The 16189-nt window shown below is 45.1% G+C and overlaps 1 long non-coding RNA gene across 1 annotated transcript in view; it reads left to right on the forward strand.

The window, feature by feature from the left end:
• The first annotated feature begins 12842 nt into the window (after nucleotides 1–12842).
• The window catches only part of LOC134928898 (uncharacterized), a 44081-nt gene continuing 40734 nt past the window's right edge, over nucleotides 12843–16189 (forward strand). Inside the window, exons 1-2 of the long non-coding RNA XR_010178108.1 lie at nucleotides 12843–12933; nucleotides 13789–14048. This is a non-coding gene — a long non-coding RNA (uncharacterized LOC134928898). The remainder of the gene's footprint in view (nucleotides 12934–13788; nucleotides 14049–16189) is intronic.

The following is a 16189-nucleotide window of genomic DNA, read 5'->3' on the forward strand; positions in this document are numbered from 1 at the left end:
TTTGTGCAAGGGCCTCCAAATTGCCTCTTTTTCCTGCCAGTATAAGTACGGACTGTCTGACGTGCCTACTTGGATGCGGTCACTCATATAATCCTCCACCATTCTTTCAATGGGGAGAGAATCATATGCAGTGACAGTAGACGACATGTCCGTAATCGTTGTCAGGTCCTTCAGTCCGGACCAGATGTCAGCATCAGCAGTCGCTCCAGACTGCCCTGCATCACCGCCAGCGGGTGGGCTCGGAATTCTGAGCATTTTCCTCGCACCCACAGTTGCGGGAGAATGTGAAGGAGGAGATGTTGACAGGTCGCGTTCCGCTTGACTTGACAATTTTGTCACCAGCAGTTCTTTGAACCCCAGCAGACTTGTGTCTGCCGGAAAGAGAGATCCAAGGTAGGTTTTAAATCTAGGATCGAGCACGGTGGCCAAAATGTAGTGCTCTGATTTCAACAGATTGACCACCCGTGAATCCTTGTTAAGCGAATTAAGGGCTCAATCCACAAGTCCCACATGCCTAGCGGAATCGCTCTGTGTTAGCTCCTCCTTCAATGTCTCCAGCTTCTTCTGCAAAAGCCTGATGAGGGGAATGACCTGACTCAGGCTGGCAGTGTCTGAACTGACTTCACGTGTGGCAAGTTCAAAGGGCAGCAGAACCTTGCACAACGTTGAAATCATTCTCCACTGCGCTTGAGACAGGTGCATTCCACCTCCTATATCGTGCTGAATTGTATAGGCTTGAATGGCCTTTTGCTGCTCCTCCAACCTCTGAAGCATATATAGGGTTGAATTCCACCTCGTTACCACTTCTTGCTTCAGATGATGGCATGGCAGGTTCAGGCGTTTTTGGTGTTGCTCCAGTCTTCTGTACGTGGTGCCTGTACGCCGAAAGTGTCCCGCAATTCTTCTGGCCACCGACAGCATCTCTTGCACGCCCCTGTCGTTTTTTTAAAAATTCTGCACCACCAAATTCAAGGTATGTGCAAAACATGGGACGTGCTGGAATTTGCCCATATTTAATGCACACACAATATTGCTGGCGTTGTCCGATGCCACAAATCCACAGGAGAGTCCAATTGGGGTAAGCCATTCCGCGATGATCTTCCTAAGTTGCCGTAAGAGGTTTTCAGCTGTGTGCATATTCTGGAAACCGGTGATACAAAGCGTAGCCTGCCTAGGAAAGAGTTGGCGTTTGCGAGATGCTGCTACTGGTGCCGCCGCTGCTGTTCTTGCGGCGGGAGTCCATACATCTACCCAGTGGGCTGTCACAGTCATATAGTCCTGACCCTGCCCTGCTCCACTTGTCCACATGTCCGTGGTTAAGTGGACATTGGGTACAACTGCATTTTTTAGGACACTGGTGAGTCTTTTTCTGACGTCCGTGTACATTCTCGGTATCGCCTGCCTAGAGAAGTGGAACCTAGATGGTATTTGGTAACGGGGGCACACTACCTCAAGAAATTGTCTAGTTCCCTGTGAACTAACGGCGGATACCGGACGCACGTCTAACACCAACATAGTTGTCAAGGCCTCAGTTATCAGCTTTGCAACAGGATGACTGCTGTGATATTTCATCTTCCTCGCAAAGGACTGTTGGACAGTCAATTGCTTGGTGGAAGTAGTAAAAGTGGGCTTACGACTTCCCCTCTGGGATGACCATCGACTCCCAGCAGCAACAACAGCAGCGCCAGCAGCAGTAGGCGTTACACGCAAGGATGCATCGGAGGAATCCCAGGCAGGAGAGGACTCGTCAGAATTGCCAGTGACATGGCCTGCAGGACTATTGGCATTCCTGGGGAAGGAGGGAATTGACACTGAGGGAGTTGGTGGGGTGGTTTACGTGAGCTTGGTTACAAGAGGAAGGGATTTACTGGTCAGTGGACTGCTTCCGCTGTCGCCCAAAGTTTTTGAACTTGTCACTGACTTATGATGAATGCGCTGCAGGTGACGTATAAGGGAGGATGTTCCGAGGTGGTTAACGTCCTTACCCCTACTTATTACAGCTTGACAAAGGCAACACACGGCTTGACAAATGTTGTCCGCATTTCTGTTGAAATACTTCCACACCGAAGAGCTGATTTTTTTGGTACTTTCACCAGGCATGTCAACGGCCATATTCCTCCCACGGACAACAGGTGTCTCCCCGGGTTCCTGACTTAAACAAACCACCTCACCATCAGAATCCTCCTTGTCAATTTCCTCCCCAGCGCCAGCAACACCCATATCCTCCTCATCCTGGTGTACTTCAACACTGACATCTTCAATCTGACTATCAGGAACTGGACTGCGGGTGCTCCTTCCAGCACTTGCAGGGGGCGTGCAAATGGTGGAAGGCGCATGCTCTTCACGTCCAGTGTTGGGAAGGTCAGGCATCGCAACCGACACAATTGGACTCTCCTTGTGGATTTGGGATTTCGAAGAACGCACAGTTCTTTGCGGTGCTTTTGCCAGCTTGAGTCTTTTCATTTTTCTAGCGAGAGGCTGAGTGCTTCCATCCTCATGTGAAGCTGAACCACTAGCCATGAACATAGGCCAGGGCCTCAGCCGTTCCTTGCCACTCCGTGTGGTAAATGGCATATTGGCAAGTTTACGCTTCTCCTCCGACAATTTTATTTTAGATTTTTGAGTCCTTTTTTTACTGATATTTGGTGTTTTGGATTTTACATGCTCTGTACTATGACATTGGGCATCGGCCTTGGCAGACGACGTTGCTGGCATTTCATCGTCTCGGCCATGACTAGTGGCAGCAGCTTCAGCATGAGGTGGAAGTCGATCTTGATCTTTCCCTAATTTTGGAACCTCAACATTTTTGTTCTCCATATTTTAATAGGCACAACTAAAAGGCACCTCAGGTAAACAATGGAGATGGATGGATACTAGTATACTTATGGATGGACGAGCGACTGCCGACACAGAGGTAGCTACAGCCGTGGACTACCGTACTGTGTCTGCTGCTAATATAGACTGGATGATAATGAGATAAAATTAAAATATATATATATATCACACTAGTACTGCAGCCGGACAGGTATATATATTATGTAATGACGGACCTGCTGGACACTGTCTGTCAGACTCAGCACTGCAGACTCCTAAAGTAAGCTACTAGTATCAAGAAGATAGGGAAAAAAAAACACGGGTAGGTGGTATACAATTATGGATGGACGAGCGACTGCCGACACAGAGGTAGCTACAGCCGTGGACTACCGTACTGTGTCTGCTGCTAATATAGACTGGATGATAATGAGATAAAATTAAAATATATATATATATCACACTAGTACTGCAGCTGGACAGGTATATATTATGTAATGACGGACCTGCTGGACACTGTCTGTCAGCACTGCAGACTCCTAAAGTAAGCTACTAGTATCAAGAAGATAGAAAAAAAAAACCACGGGTAGGTGGTATACAATTATGGATGGACGAGCGACTGCCGACACAGAGGTAGCTACAGCCGTGGACTACCATACTGTGCCTGCTGCTAATATAGACTGGATGATAATGAGATAAAATTAATATATATATATATATCACACTAGTACTGCAGCCGGACAGGTATATATTATGTAATGACGGACCTGCTGGACACTGTCTGTCAGCACTGCAGACTCCTAAAGTAAGCTACTAGTATCAAGAAGATAGAAAAAAAAAAATAAACCACGGGTAGGTGGTATACAATTATGGATGGACGAGCGACTGCCGACACAGAGGTAGCTACAGCCGTGGACTACCGTACTGTGTCTGCTACTAATATAGACTGGATGATAATGAGATAAAATTAAAATATATATATATATCACACTAGTACTGCAGCCGGACAGGTATATATTATGTAATGACGGACCTGTTGGACACTGTCTGTCAGCACTGCAGACTCCTAAAGTAAGCTACTAGTATCAAGAAGATAGAAAAAAAAAAAACCACGGGTAGGTGGTATACAATTATGGATGGACGAGCGACTGCTGACACAGAGGTAGCTACAGCCGTGGACTACCGTACTGTGTCTGCTGCTAATATAGACTGGATGATAATGAGATAAAATTAAAATATATATATATATCACACTAGTACTGCAGCCGGACAGGTATATATTATGTAATGACGGACCTGCTGGACACTGTCTGTCAGCACTGCAGACTCCTAAAGTAAGCTACTAGTATCAAGAAGATAGAAAATAAAAATAAACCACGGGTAGGTGGTATACAATTATGGATGGACGAGCGACTGCCGACACAGAGGTAGCTACAGCCGTGGACTACCGTACTGTGTCTGCTGCTAATATAGACTGGATGATAATGAGATAAAATTAAAATATATATATATATCACACTAGTACTGCAGCCGGACAGGTATATATTATGTAATGACGGACCTGCTGGACACTGTCTGTCAGACTCAGCACTGCAGACTCCTAAAGTAAGCTACTAGTATCAAGAAGATAGAAAAAAAAAAACCACGGGTAGGTGGTTTACAATTATGGATGGACGAGCGACTGCCGACACAGAGGTAGCTACAGCCGTGGACTACCGTACTGTGTCTGCTGCTAATATAGACTGGATGATAATGAGATAAAATTTAAATATATATATATATATATCACACTAGTACTGCAGCCGGACAGGTATATATTATGTAATGACGGACCTGCTGGACACTGTCTGTCAGCACTGCAGACTCCTAAAGTAAGCTACTAGTATCAAGAAGATAGAAAAAAAAAAAACCACGGGTAGGTGGTATACAATTATGGATGGACGAGCGACTGCCGACACAGAGGTAGCTACAGCCGTGGACTACTGTACTGTGTCTGCTGCTAATATAGACTGGATGATAATGAGATAAAATTAAAATATATATATATATATCACACTAGTACTGCAGCCGGACAGGTATATATTATGTAATGACGGACCTGCTGGACACTGTCTGTCAGCACTGCAGACTCCTAAAGTAAGCTACTAGTATCAAGAAGATAGAAAAAAAAAACCACGGGTAGGTGGTATACAATTATGGATGGACGAGCGACTGCCGACACAGAGGTAGCTACAGCCGTGGACTACCGTACTGTGTCTGCTGCTAATATAGACTGGATGATAATGAGATAAAATTAAAATATATATATATATCACACTAGTACTGCAGCCGGACAGGTATATATTAGTAATGACGGACCTGCTGGACACTGTCTGCAGAATGCGTTTATAAAAACACCACACGACGAGTGTTTAACTTTTTCAGGCAGACAATCACAATATACTGGTGGTCAGCAGACAATCACAATACTGGTGGTCAGTGGTCACTGGTCAGTCACACTGGCAGTGGCACTCTGGCAGCAAAAGTGTGCACTGTACTTAAAATATGTACTCCTGCTATAACTGCTCCCCAGTCTCCCCCACAATTAAGCTGTGTGAGCAGTGAGCACTCAGCAGTCAGATAATGATATACAGTATATGATGCAGCACACTGGGCTGAGCACAGATATGGTATGTGTGACTGTGTCACACTGTGTATCGTTTTTTTTCAGGCAGAGAACGGATTAATTAAACTGGTGGCACTGGTCACTGGTCACACTATCTATCAGCAGCAAGTAGTACTCCTCCTATATGCTCCCCAAAATTTGTGTCTCTCTCTAGTACTAGTCACTCTAAACGGAGAGGACGCCAGCCACGTCCTCTCCCTATCAATCTCAATGCACGTGTGAAAATGGCGGCGATGCGCGGCTCCTTATATAGAATCCGAGTCTCGCGATAGAATCCGAGCCTCGCGAGAATCCGACAGCGGGATGATGACGTTCGGGCGCGCTCGGGTTAACCGAGCAAGGCGGGAAGATCCAAGTCGCTCGGCCCCGTGTAAAAAAAACTGAAGTTCGGGCGGGTTCGGATTCCGAGGAACCGAACCCGCTCATCTCTAGCAGAAACTGAGAGTTAGGTGCCATCGTAGGTAGTATAGAGTAGAAGCTAGTGTAAGTAAGAGAAGGGAAAGCACATGAGGGGAGAGAGCCTTGCTCATGAAAACGTACATTCTAAAGGGGAGGGGCAGACAGACAAGGGTGACAAAGATGTGGTAGACATTGAGCGTGGAATAGAGGGTTAAGATGAGAGATGGCTGGGTTTAATGAAAAATGTGGTATTTAGAGCCTGTTTGAAGTTTTGTGGAGAGGTGGAGAGTCTGTTGGGCAGAGGTAGAATTCAATAGATTTGGAGCAGCATGTGCCAAATTTGGAGGTATTAGTGGGAGGAAGTAATCAGTAGGCAGTAGAGACAGCATACATTTGTAAATGAAGAAGGTGGGTGAGAGTTTAAAGGGTGATAAGGCCAGAGCTGTAAACGGGAGAGGAATGGGTGAGGGGTTTATAAGTGAGTGTTAGAATCTTGATTTGGCTTCTGAAGGTGAAGAGAAGCAAGTTTAGGGCTCGAAAAAGAAGGAATGCCGATGCAGTATGTTTGGAGATGAAGATGAGCCAGGCAGAAGCATTGGAGATAGATTGGAGTGGTTGTCAGGAAGGCCAGATAGGAGGAGATTACAGTAGTTTAATCTGGAGATTATCAGTGAGTGAATGAGAGTTTTAGCAGCATCCAGGGAGAGAAAGTGTCTGATCCTGGAAATATTTTTGATATAGCAGATTTGCGAGAGGTACTGAATTTGTGGTTTGAGGGACAGGGAGGAGTTAAGGATTTCTCCAATACAGTGTACATGGGGGCTAGAGGAGATATTTGTGCACCATTAGATACTGAAATTATGGGAGGTGAGGGTTGGAAGATGACCAGCTCAGTTTTAGACATGTTAAATTTGAGAAAGCACTGGAACATCCAAGGAGAGATAGCAGTGACACAGATGGAGATTTAATATCATCAGCATAGAGATAATATTGGAAGTCCAAAAGAGCTACTGTAATGAGCTCACTTAAAGACGATGTATAAAGAGTGAAAAGGAGAGGTCCAAAAACAGAACCTTTGGGAACTCCTACTTTTAGTGGTAGTGGGAGGGAGGTGGAGTCATAAGAGGAGACAGAGAAGGAATGGTCAGAGAGGTAGGAGGACAGTTAAGGGAGAGCAGTATCATGCAGACCAGTGGAGTGTAGGATTTGCAGGAAGACGGGGTGTTCCACAGTGTCAAAAGCAGCAGAGAGGTCAAAGGGAATAAGCAGAGAATAGTGGATCTTGGATTTTGCAGCAAGGAGGTCATTGCAAATATTCACAAAGACAGTTTCAGTGGAGTGGAGATGACTGAAGCTAGACTGTGATGGGTCAAGAAGAGAGTGGGAGGAAAGACCGGCATTAAGGCAGTTGTCAACAATTATGCTCAAGGGATTTGGTGGCAACAGGGAGGATATAAATGGGTCGGTAATTGGAGAGTGTAAGGATCAATGGTAGGTTTTTTTTAAGAATTGGGGAGACAAGGGTATGATTGAAGGCAGGGGGCAGTGCTGGATGGGAGGGAGAGATTGAGGAGGGGGATTGAGGTTGCGGTAGGCAAAGAGATGCCAGGAGTTTGAAAATTGGGAAGAAATTAGGTCCTTGAAATACAACTCTCTAGAAAGAAAGATGGCTAGTGCAGCCATCTTCATTTCTAAAGAAAGGCTAGTGCACTGTAGGATGAGAGCATAAATTTGAAATGAGGGAAGTCTGCCTTAGAGCATGATTTCCTCCACTGTCACTCGGCGGTACATGAGCATGTTTGCAGATATCTGGTGAATTTGGAATGCCAGAGTTGAAGTGTCAATATGCAACAGTGAATAGTGGTGACTGGAATAACAGAGTCAAGAGCAGAAGGGGGGCATTGTATAGGGAAGTGGCTTGTTCATGGCAGGAGTGTGAGAGAACAGGAGAGTGTGAGTCAAACCAGTAGGATAGGGAAATGGTGTTGATTGCCTCAAGGTTACGCTTAGTCATGGTAGCCTTAAGGGGCAGAAATGGAGAAGCATAGAGGGATAAGTTAAAAGAGAGCAAGTTATTGTCAGCGAAGAGGAATGGGGAGTTTGAGTAATCAGAAATATCACAATAGTGAGTCAAGACCAGATCAAGTGAGTGCCCACTCACATGGGAAGGTGAGGAGGTCCACTGGGAGAGACCAAGTAATGATGTAAGGTTAAGGAGTTTAGAGGCAGTGTATTTTAGTTTGCTGAAAAATGGTACATGATAAAAAAAATTTTTTTTATTGTTTTCTGAAAATAGCACCCAAAAATCTGTAAAAATCAGTTGTTTGTTTTCAGACAAATTTTTACACTGCAGGCCTGTGTAATTACTGAATGCAGTGGAAAATTTCATGATAATGCTAATGAGTGCAATCACACCAAGGAGAAGTTAGAAGAAATTCTGGGATACCATCCCAACATGGGAAGGGGTAAGAGAACAATAGCAAAAACATGGGTGTGTATAATATGTTAACATTTAGAATGTTGACAGTCAGAATGTCAATACCATTATGTCTTCATGCTCTGGACGTAGACATTCTGACTGGATACTGCATGAAAATCCCTTCTAGAAATAATACATTTGAAATAGGGTCCCATGGAGGCCTGGTTTTCATTGGTCCAACGGTCTAAAGTAGCCTGAATCTAAATAATTTGGGGTCCACTAATCACAGTGGCACATTTTTAAAATGGTGCAGTGACCAAGCTAATCATGGCTCTCTACCATGCAAATCCAATATGGCCCTGGCAAGCCAATCGCGGCTCACTGCATCATCACCTTTAAACTGTGCACTGATTTATATTAGAAAATGCTAGGCAGCAAGTAGCATAGAAGGAGCAGTGAAGAGCTACTGAAGTAGTGACATTGCAAATACAGCATAAGCAGTCAGAGGCTACCTTGGTGAAGATTACAGAGATGACACCAGATGGAAGAGGATGCAGCAGTGATCATTGAAAAGAGTTAAAGTAGATCACTGCTCCCTAGGTGAAGACTCTTGAAGCACTGAGGTGGTAGTAATTGGCCCACCTCATGTGAAAACAAGCTAGAAGCCCTGAGACAGTAGGATGTGACTTGCCTCAGATGAACACATCGTGGAAGGCCCTGGCTGAAACAGGTCTGGCTCAGCTAAAGACACAGGAACTAGTACGACCCAAGTGAGATCCTTTGTTTATTTGCCTATATCATATTTTCATTGACAGGCACTAGGCCCATGTCCATTGTGGTGGCTATTCTCTGATCACAGAGGAGAGGCCTATTGTCAGGCAGGCACTGAGGGCACTGGGCCTTGTAGTCATTGTTATTGACCCTTGTCAGGCAGGCACTAGGCCCGAGCCAGTGAGGACACTAGGCCATGTAGTCATTGTTGTTAAACATTGTTTAACAACATGGGCAACTTCTCCACTGGCTCACTTCTCCACTCTTTTCACTACTTCATGAATAAACCCCTATGTAAAGTGGTGATGTTTGCTTGCAACAGACTTTTGTCAGAGAAATTACTTATGTGTTTGGACAGTAAAATAATATAAATCCTGATGTCTTGCGCTTTTATGTTGTTTACTGCAAAATTGTGCACAGTCCATCCCTTTCCTTCCTTCCCCTTCCTGTCTCCTTCCCTTCCTTTCCTCCCTCTGGTAAGTATGAGGCTGCTATGTGTAAGGGGTATTACTGTGAAGTATAATGCATTAGGGGCATTACAGTGTTTGGCATAATATGTAAGGGGCATTACAGTGTGTGCCATAATGTGTAAGGGCATTACTATAAGGAGGAAAAATGGCATAATAATATAAGGGGCATGAATCAGGAATGAAAATAGTGCTATCGATTATTTGAGGGAGTGGGCTCCAAACTGGTATCTTGCCTAGGGGCTCGGGCCCCATGAGGTCTAAATCCTACTCTAAGCAACAGTGGTTACAATTTAAATCTGCCAACTTGGAAGCTGCCTAAATGTGTCCCGAGGCAGTGATTACTGAACGTGGGAGCTGCTCCTATGAGACTAGGTCAGAGGGACCCAACAATGTCAAACTATCTCCCTAAGCCATTACTCTATTCACAGGAGAGTCCAGAACATGCTCACAATGTCATTGCTCTGATCTTCTGTTAACAAAAGGGGGCCTGGAAGGTAGTGGTCCACCCTTGCCCCAATGACAGTCACTAATCTTTTTCCTTATGGATTCTGTTAAGCATTCTATCAGAGGAGAGCAGATAGAGACGTCCAGCAATAACAATGTCTTGATCATGTCTTTGGTAAACAGTGCAAAATTTAGAACACATAACTACTATATTTTTATATCTTTACATCAGTATGATTACAAAGTTCAGCTCATATAATAAGTGTTTTGTGTCATTATATTTAAAAAAAAAAACAAAGAGCTGAAGAAACTATTAATAACTCTAGAGTCTGCTTAGATTAATCTAATGGCAGAGGAAGCAGCTGGATTGATAATGTTACACCTCCAGTGTTTACAGACAGCTTTCTCATACAAATGAAAGGTTGGAAGACTGTTATTAAATTACATTACAAGCAGATTATATAAATGTCTCCATTTGAATGTTTGTTTTAGAAACATGTAATGAGTGATGATAAAATCTGTTTATTAAAATGTTTGCCAAGACGGTAAGAAAAAAGAATTCCCTGTGGGAACAATCCCTTTTGGATGTGCCCATTGTAATGTCTACCCTCAAACATTGAAATTCTGCTGTGTTCCATCAGTGTGGCTAATAACTAGATCAGTAATACAAAGATGTCCATTTGTCTTCCTTTGATTGTCACTTTATGGCCCTCATTCCAAGCTGATCGCTCGCTATTTTAGCAGCCGTGCAAACGCATAGTCGCCGCCCACGGGGGAGTGTATTTTCGCTTTGCAGGAGTGCGAACGCTTGTGCAGCAGAGCGCCTGCAAACACATTTTGTGCAGAGCAAGACCAGCCCTGTAGTTAATTATTCTGTGCGATGATTGCTGCGACGAATGACACGGTAATGACGTCAGATACCCGCCTGCGTTTTTCCAAACACTCCCAGAAAATGGTCGGTTGACACCCAGAAACTCCCCACTTCCAGTCATTCTCCTTGCAATCGGCTGTGCGACTGAAAGCGTCGCTAGAACCTGTGCAAAACCACGATGCTCCTTGTACCCGTACGCCGCGCAAGCGCATTGTGGTGCATACGCATGCACAGTTTTGCCGTTTTTTTAACTGATCGCCATGCAGCGAACAACGGCAGCTAGCGATCAACTGGGAATGAGGGCCTATATACAGTACGGAAAAGTGCAAACCATAGTAAGGGCACAATGTACTCCAGGATGGCACTCTCGTCTAGGCTGCTTGCAGAGCGGTAATAAAGATGCAACTGCTCATCAGTGACGTGTGGTGGGTGAGGCAGGTGAGGCAGAGACTTTCCCGTCATACTAATGTTTGTGCTAGAGTTTTTACTGTATAAAGTATATGAAAAATACAGAGAATATGTATGAAATATCTTCTTTGCTTTATTTAGTCTATGGCAGGCTTATCTTTACCGCACATCACTGATCAAAACTCACTAAATTTCCAGGAGTTTATACTGCTGCACCTGTGTATAATGGCCACATGTACCCTTTGGCTTTTATATTGCGTGTAATTCTGGCTCTGGTGCTAGCCAGTGCCTCCTGAGACATTTAGCTAACCCACGTCCCTGCTGCTCATATGTGAACAGCTCCAGCCTGAATGCCAACCAATCACATCTGTGTCTACGTGGAATAACTGGTAACGAGGTAGCGAGTACGGCCAATGACCATATATACTGAAAGATTGCAGTTATTAGGTAATCCAAGTGGTTGTCAAATCTACATGGGCAGTATTAATAACAATAATAACAAAATAACTAATTTGTTGCATACTTGCCTACTCTCCCGGAAGCTGTGGGAGGCTCCCATTTTTTGGGGTAGACCCCGCACCCCCGGAAGAGTAGGCAGATCTCCTGCATCCTGCTCGCACCCTAGTGATGCGGGCAGGATGAAGAGATACACTGCTGTATTTGTGAGTCCGTGGGGTGGGAAGGGGGTTAAAATGACGTGAATCGTGTCATTTTAGCCCCGCCCCCTTCCTGCTGACCCACAAATCGCAGCGTTTCCCGGTGTGGTGGCGGGGCTTAATGATGTCACAGCCCCCTGAAGTCTTCTGCTGCGTCTCCTCTCCGGGCTTCTCCCGGAGAGGAGCTATTTAAACTAAAGTAGGCAACCCTGATTTGTTGTCAGCACATATCCTTGCAGCATTAAAGTAGTGATTTTTTTGTGAAGCCCCATACACTCACATACATTATATGCTTCAAACATCAGTAAAATCTGGAGCAAATACAGGTTTTCTACTGGAAGGGTGAGGGGGAAAGGGGGGGGGGGGGGAGGTTTCCAAGTGCTTCATTTAACAACAAAGTATGAAAACTGTCTAAAGACCCTTTTAAATGCATTTGGGATTCAAGTACGGTTGAATCCCAAAGTGTTGGGATATTTTATTACTGTATATTTGGAAGGGGGAAAGTGGGTTTTACATACCATAAGATAACATTTTAAATGCAGTGAAGTTAGTTGAGTCCGCAACACAGTGATACATTTACTGACAAGAGACGGGAGGTCTTTCTGTATCCACAATGTGATTGAGGCCACTGATACCCCTTTCACACCACCACCCCTGAACAGGGGTAATTGGCACATGAACACGCATAACCCATATTCATGTGCGGTGTGAAAGGTGCCAGGGTTGAAACACCGGATCAAGTGACCCGGTATTTCAACCCAGGTCGTGAGCAGTGTTGAACACGTGTTCAACTCGGCTCACTGTGCGGTGTGAACAGGAGCCAGGTCGATGCAACCCGTTTCCCGCTCACTGTCTGTGTACGGGCGGCGCTTGGAGATCATGTGATCTCCAAGCTCCGCCCCCACCGCATCACCGCTGATGTCAGCAACCCGGGCTGCTGGCTGTGGTGTGAAAGGTGCCTGAAGCGGCTCACACCCTGGGAGCTCCCGTGTCAGGTTCCCGGGTGCGACCCGCCTAAGGTAGCGTGAAAGGGGTATAACTGAACTGTAACTAAAATTCTGTTTGATGGAGGAGGAGGGTTTGATGGAGGAGGAGCTCTGTGTGGTGGCACATGTTGCACCACCCTGGTTAGGGCCCTGGTATTACACATAGCCATGCCTCGTGGTTTACTGCCACTCTGCATTGCAAAAGCAACTTCACTTGTTCAGGGACTACTGACAGGACTGGAGGATATACAAACAGGTCTGGGACCTAGATTCACTGACAAGGACAGACAGAAAGACAAGCAGGACTCAGGGACTGGCACACTGACAGTGCTGGAAGACAGGCTCACTGAGAGGACAGAGAAACACAAAGGGGTACATTTACTGAAGCTTCTAAAAATGAAAAGTGGTGATGTTGCCAACCAATCAGATTCTGTCTATGATTTTCTATGCGGCAATAGAGAAATAATAGGCAGAATCTGATTGGTTGCTATGGGCAACATCACCACTTATAATTTTTCGAAGTTTTAGTAAATTTACCCAAAAGAGTGCTGGGAGACAGAAACACGATATGGGCATGCTGGGTAACAGGCTCAAAGGACAGACACAATGTCAGTGTTCTCCGACTTTCCCATGAAGATCAGGCCGCTGCAGATTCCCTTCCTCCCTGAGTATGATTGTCCTTATCTGCTGCTGTCCAAAATAGTCCCATCCTGACCATATGCTAGGGCACCAGTGTAGTGCACAGGTCAGCTGTACTCTCCTTTTCAGCAACCAGGGCCTGAATCTAATTTGGGAAATAAGGGGGTTATTCAGGTTGGTTAGCAAACCAAAAAGTTAGCAACCTTGCCCACCAAGTTTGCCCACCTTACTGTTTGTTTTTTTTCCCAGGCCCTCGGGGGGAGCCGGTCAGGCGGATCGGCATTCTGAGCCTGGTCACCATGCAATGCAGAATGCGTTGCTATGGAGGGGACGGAGCAAGTGAGCTGATGCTGCTGGGTAGGCAGATCGGCAGCCTGAGCATGGTCACCAGACAACGCTGGATGCGTTGCTATGGAGGGGCCGGAGCCAGCTAGCTGACGTCACCGGAACGGAAGTTGCGGGAGCCGCTAACCGGACCTGGCTGTCTCCGTGGGTCCATACCCATTTAGGTAAGTAATTATTTATTGTGTGATTTTCACATTTCTGAATGGCTTTGAGAACGGTGCCTACGTGGCACCGAAACGTCAGCCACGGATGCTTGTGTAACAGCTTCAGATTTTTATGTTATGATTTTTTTTTATCACTAAAATATTTTTTTCCTTACCTGGAGTGCCTGCAAGTATATATATATATATATATATATATATATATATTTATTTGTACACCACCAATACTTACAAAACACTCCCAGTAATTTGGATTTTAATCAAACTAACCTTTCTTTAAAGCACACATTTCTAAGCAGTAATATTCAGTATGTTCAGTCACATCTTCCTTTACTTAAAGCACACATTCAATACAGTGTTATACCCATGATTCAAACTCATAACCTTCCACACTGCAGCCAGACACCTTACTTATGTAACAATTTGCTCCTGTATGTGAAGTGTGACAGTATTTTGAAATGTGTATCTTAAATAAAAGAATTTGTAACTAGAGGAGCTAAGGGACATGAGTGGGGAATGGGGCAGACAGATGAAGAAGGGGATTAAAGAGGAGGAAATTGCAAGTGACATTGATTAAATCAGAATACTGGGGTTAATTCCAAGTTGATCGCAGCAAGAAATTTTTTAGCAGTTGGGAAAAACCATGTGCACTGCAGGGGAGGCAGATATAACATGTGCAGAGAGAGTTAGATCTGGGTGTGGTGAGTTCAATCTGCAATCTAAATTGCAGTGTAAAAATAAAGCAGCCAGTATTTACCCTGCGCAGAAACAATATAACCCACCCAAATCTAACTCTCTCTGCACATGTTATATCTGCGCCCCCCCCCCCCCCCCCCCCCCCCCAGCAGTGCACATGGATTTGCCCAACTGCTAAAAAATTTCATGCTGCGATCAACTTGGAATTACCCCCACTGACTGGTGCTGCAGAACAGCGCCCCCTGCCTTGCAGTGGCATATGTCGCACCACCCTATTTACGGCCCTGCCCCTAGGTACAGACATACTGTGATTAATGGTAGTTCTGGACCGGAGTACTGTAAAAACTGGTTATTACTTTATGTGTGTATGCTAGGGATTCAAAATATCACATACGACTTTGTAGAAATGAAGTTACACAAATCCACAACAATATGGTATAAATAGACTACCGTTGACATATTGATAAATGTGAAGCTAAAATATGAGAATGATCTGCAAATTTATCAAAGATCATTTCCATAATGTTCTTGAGTTTGAATAGTAGGTCTTCTCATTAGCACAATGCAAAAAGTAATTGCAAATTGGGTTTTAAAGTTAATGAAACAAGATACTTTATAAGTACAGTATTTCCAGTTACAGAACGTGTTAGTTTTTGCCAGGTCACATAAAATTGCTTTCCTACAATGATTATATTTTGCTGAATTAAGCAGAATTAAGTTAAGGAGAACAGACTGAGCTTTGAAAATTTTGGGTATATTCAGTTTATTCACCATAATTGTATTCTTCCAGGAATGCTACAAATATGTATTAATAAATAAATTACAAGGAATAAATGTTAATGTTCATGACATCCTAGACTAAGTGCTAAAGTAAATATTCATTAGATGTTCGCAGGGTCAGGGCCATCTTAACAGCAGTGTAGGCCCCCGGGCAAAGCAATGCACTGGGGCCCCTACCCATCCTCTAGTGGTAGTGGTGGGGGTGCTACCAGCGGCATCTTTGATGTCCCACGGGCAGGGAATCAGTATGAGATCCCACCGGACGGGATCCCGGCGGTCGGAATACCGACACCGGGATCCTGACCAGCACAATCCTGACAGGGGGGCAAGCGCAACGCAGCCCCCTGCAGACTCGCTGCACTCGCCATGCTGCGGGCACGGTGCCTCGCTACGCTCGGCACACTAATTTATTCTCCCTCTATTGGTGTCGTGGACACCTGCAAAGGGAGAATATGTCGGGATTGTGCCGGTCAGGATCCCGGTGTCGGTATTCCGACCGCCGGGATCCTGTCCGGCGGGATCTTGACCACATTCGACGTGCAGAAGTGGGTGTTCTATCTTCCGCTCAGCATGTAGGACCTGGACCAGCAATTCCTGCTAATTACACCCTTACTGCACAGGTGGTAGGAGACGGGGAGGAAGGGAGAACACTAAACTATAGAAAGGGG

Source organism: Pseudophryne corroboree, chromosome 5 (assembly GCF_028390025.1).
Source record: "Pseudophryne corroboree isolate aPseCor3 chromosome 5, aPseCor3.hap2, whole genome shotgun sequence".
NCBI lineage: Eukaryota > Metazoa > Chordata > Amphibia > Anura > Myobatrachidae > Pseudophryne > Pseudophryne corroboree.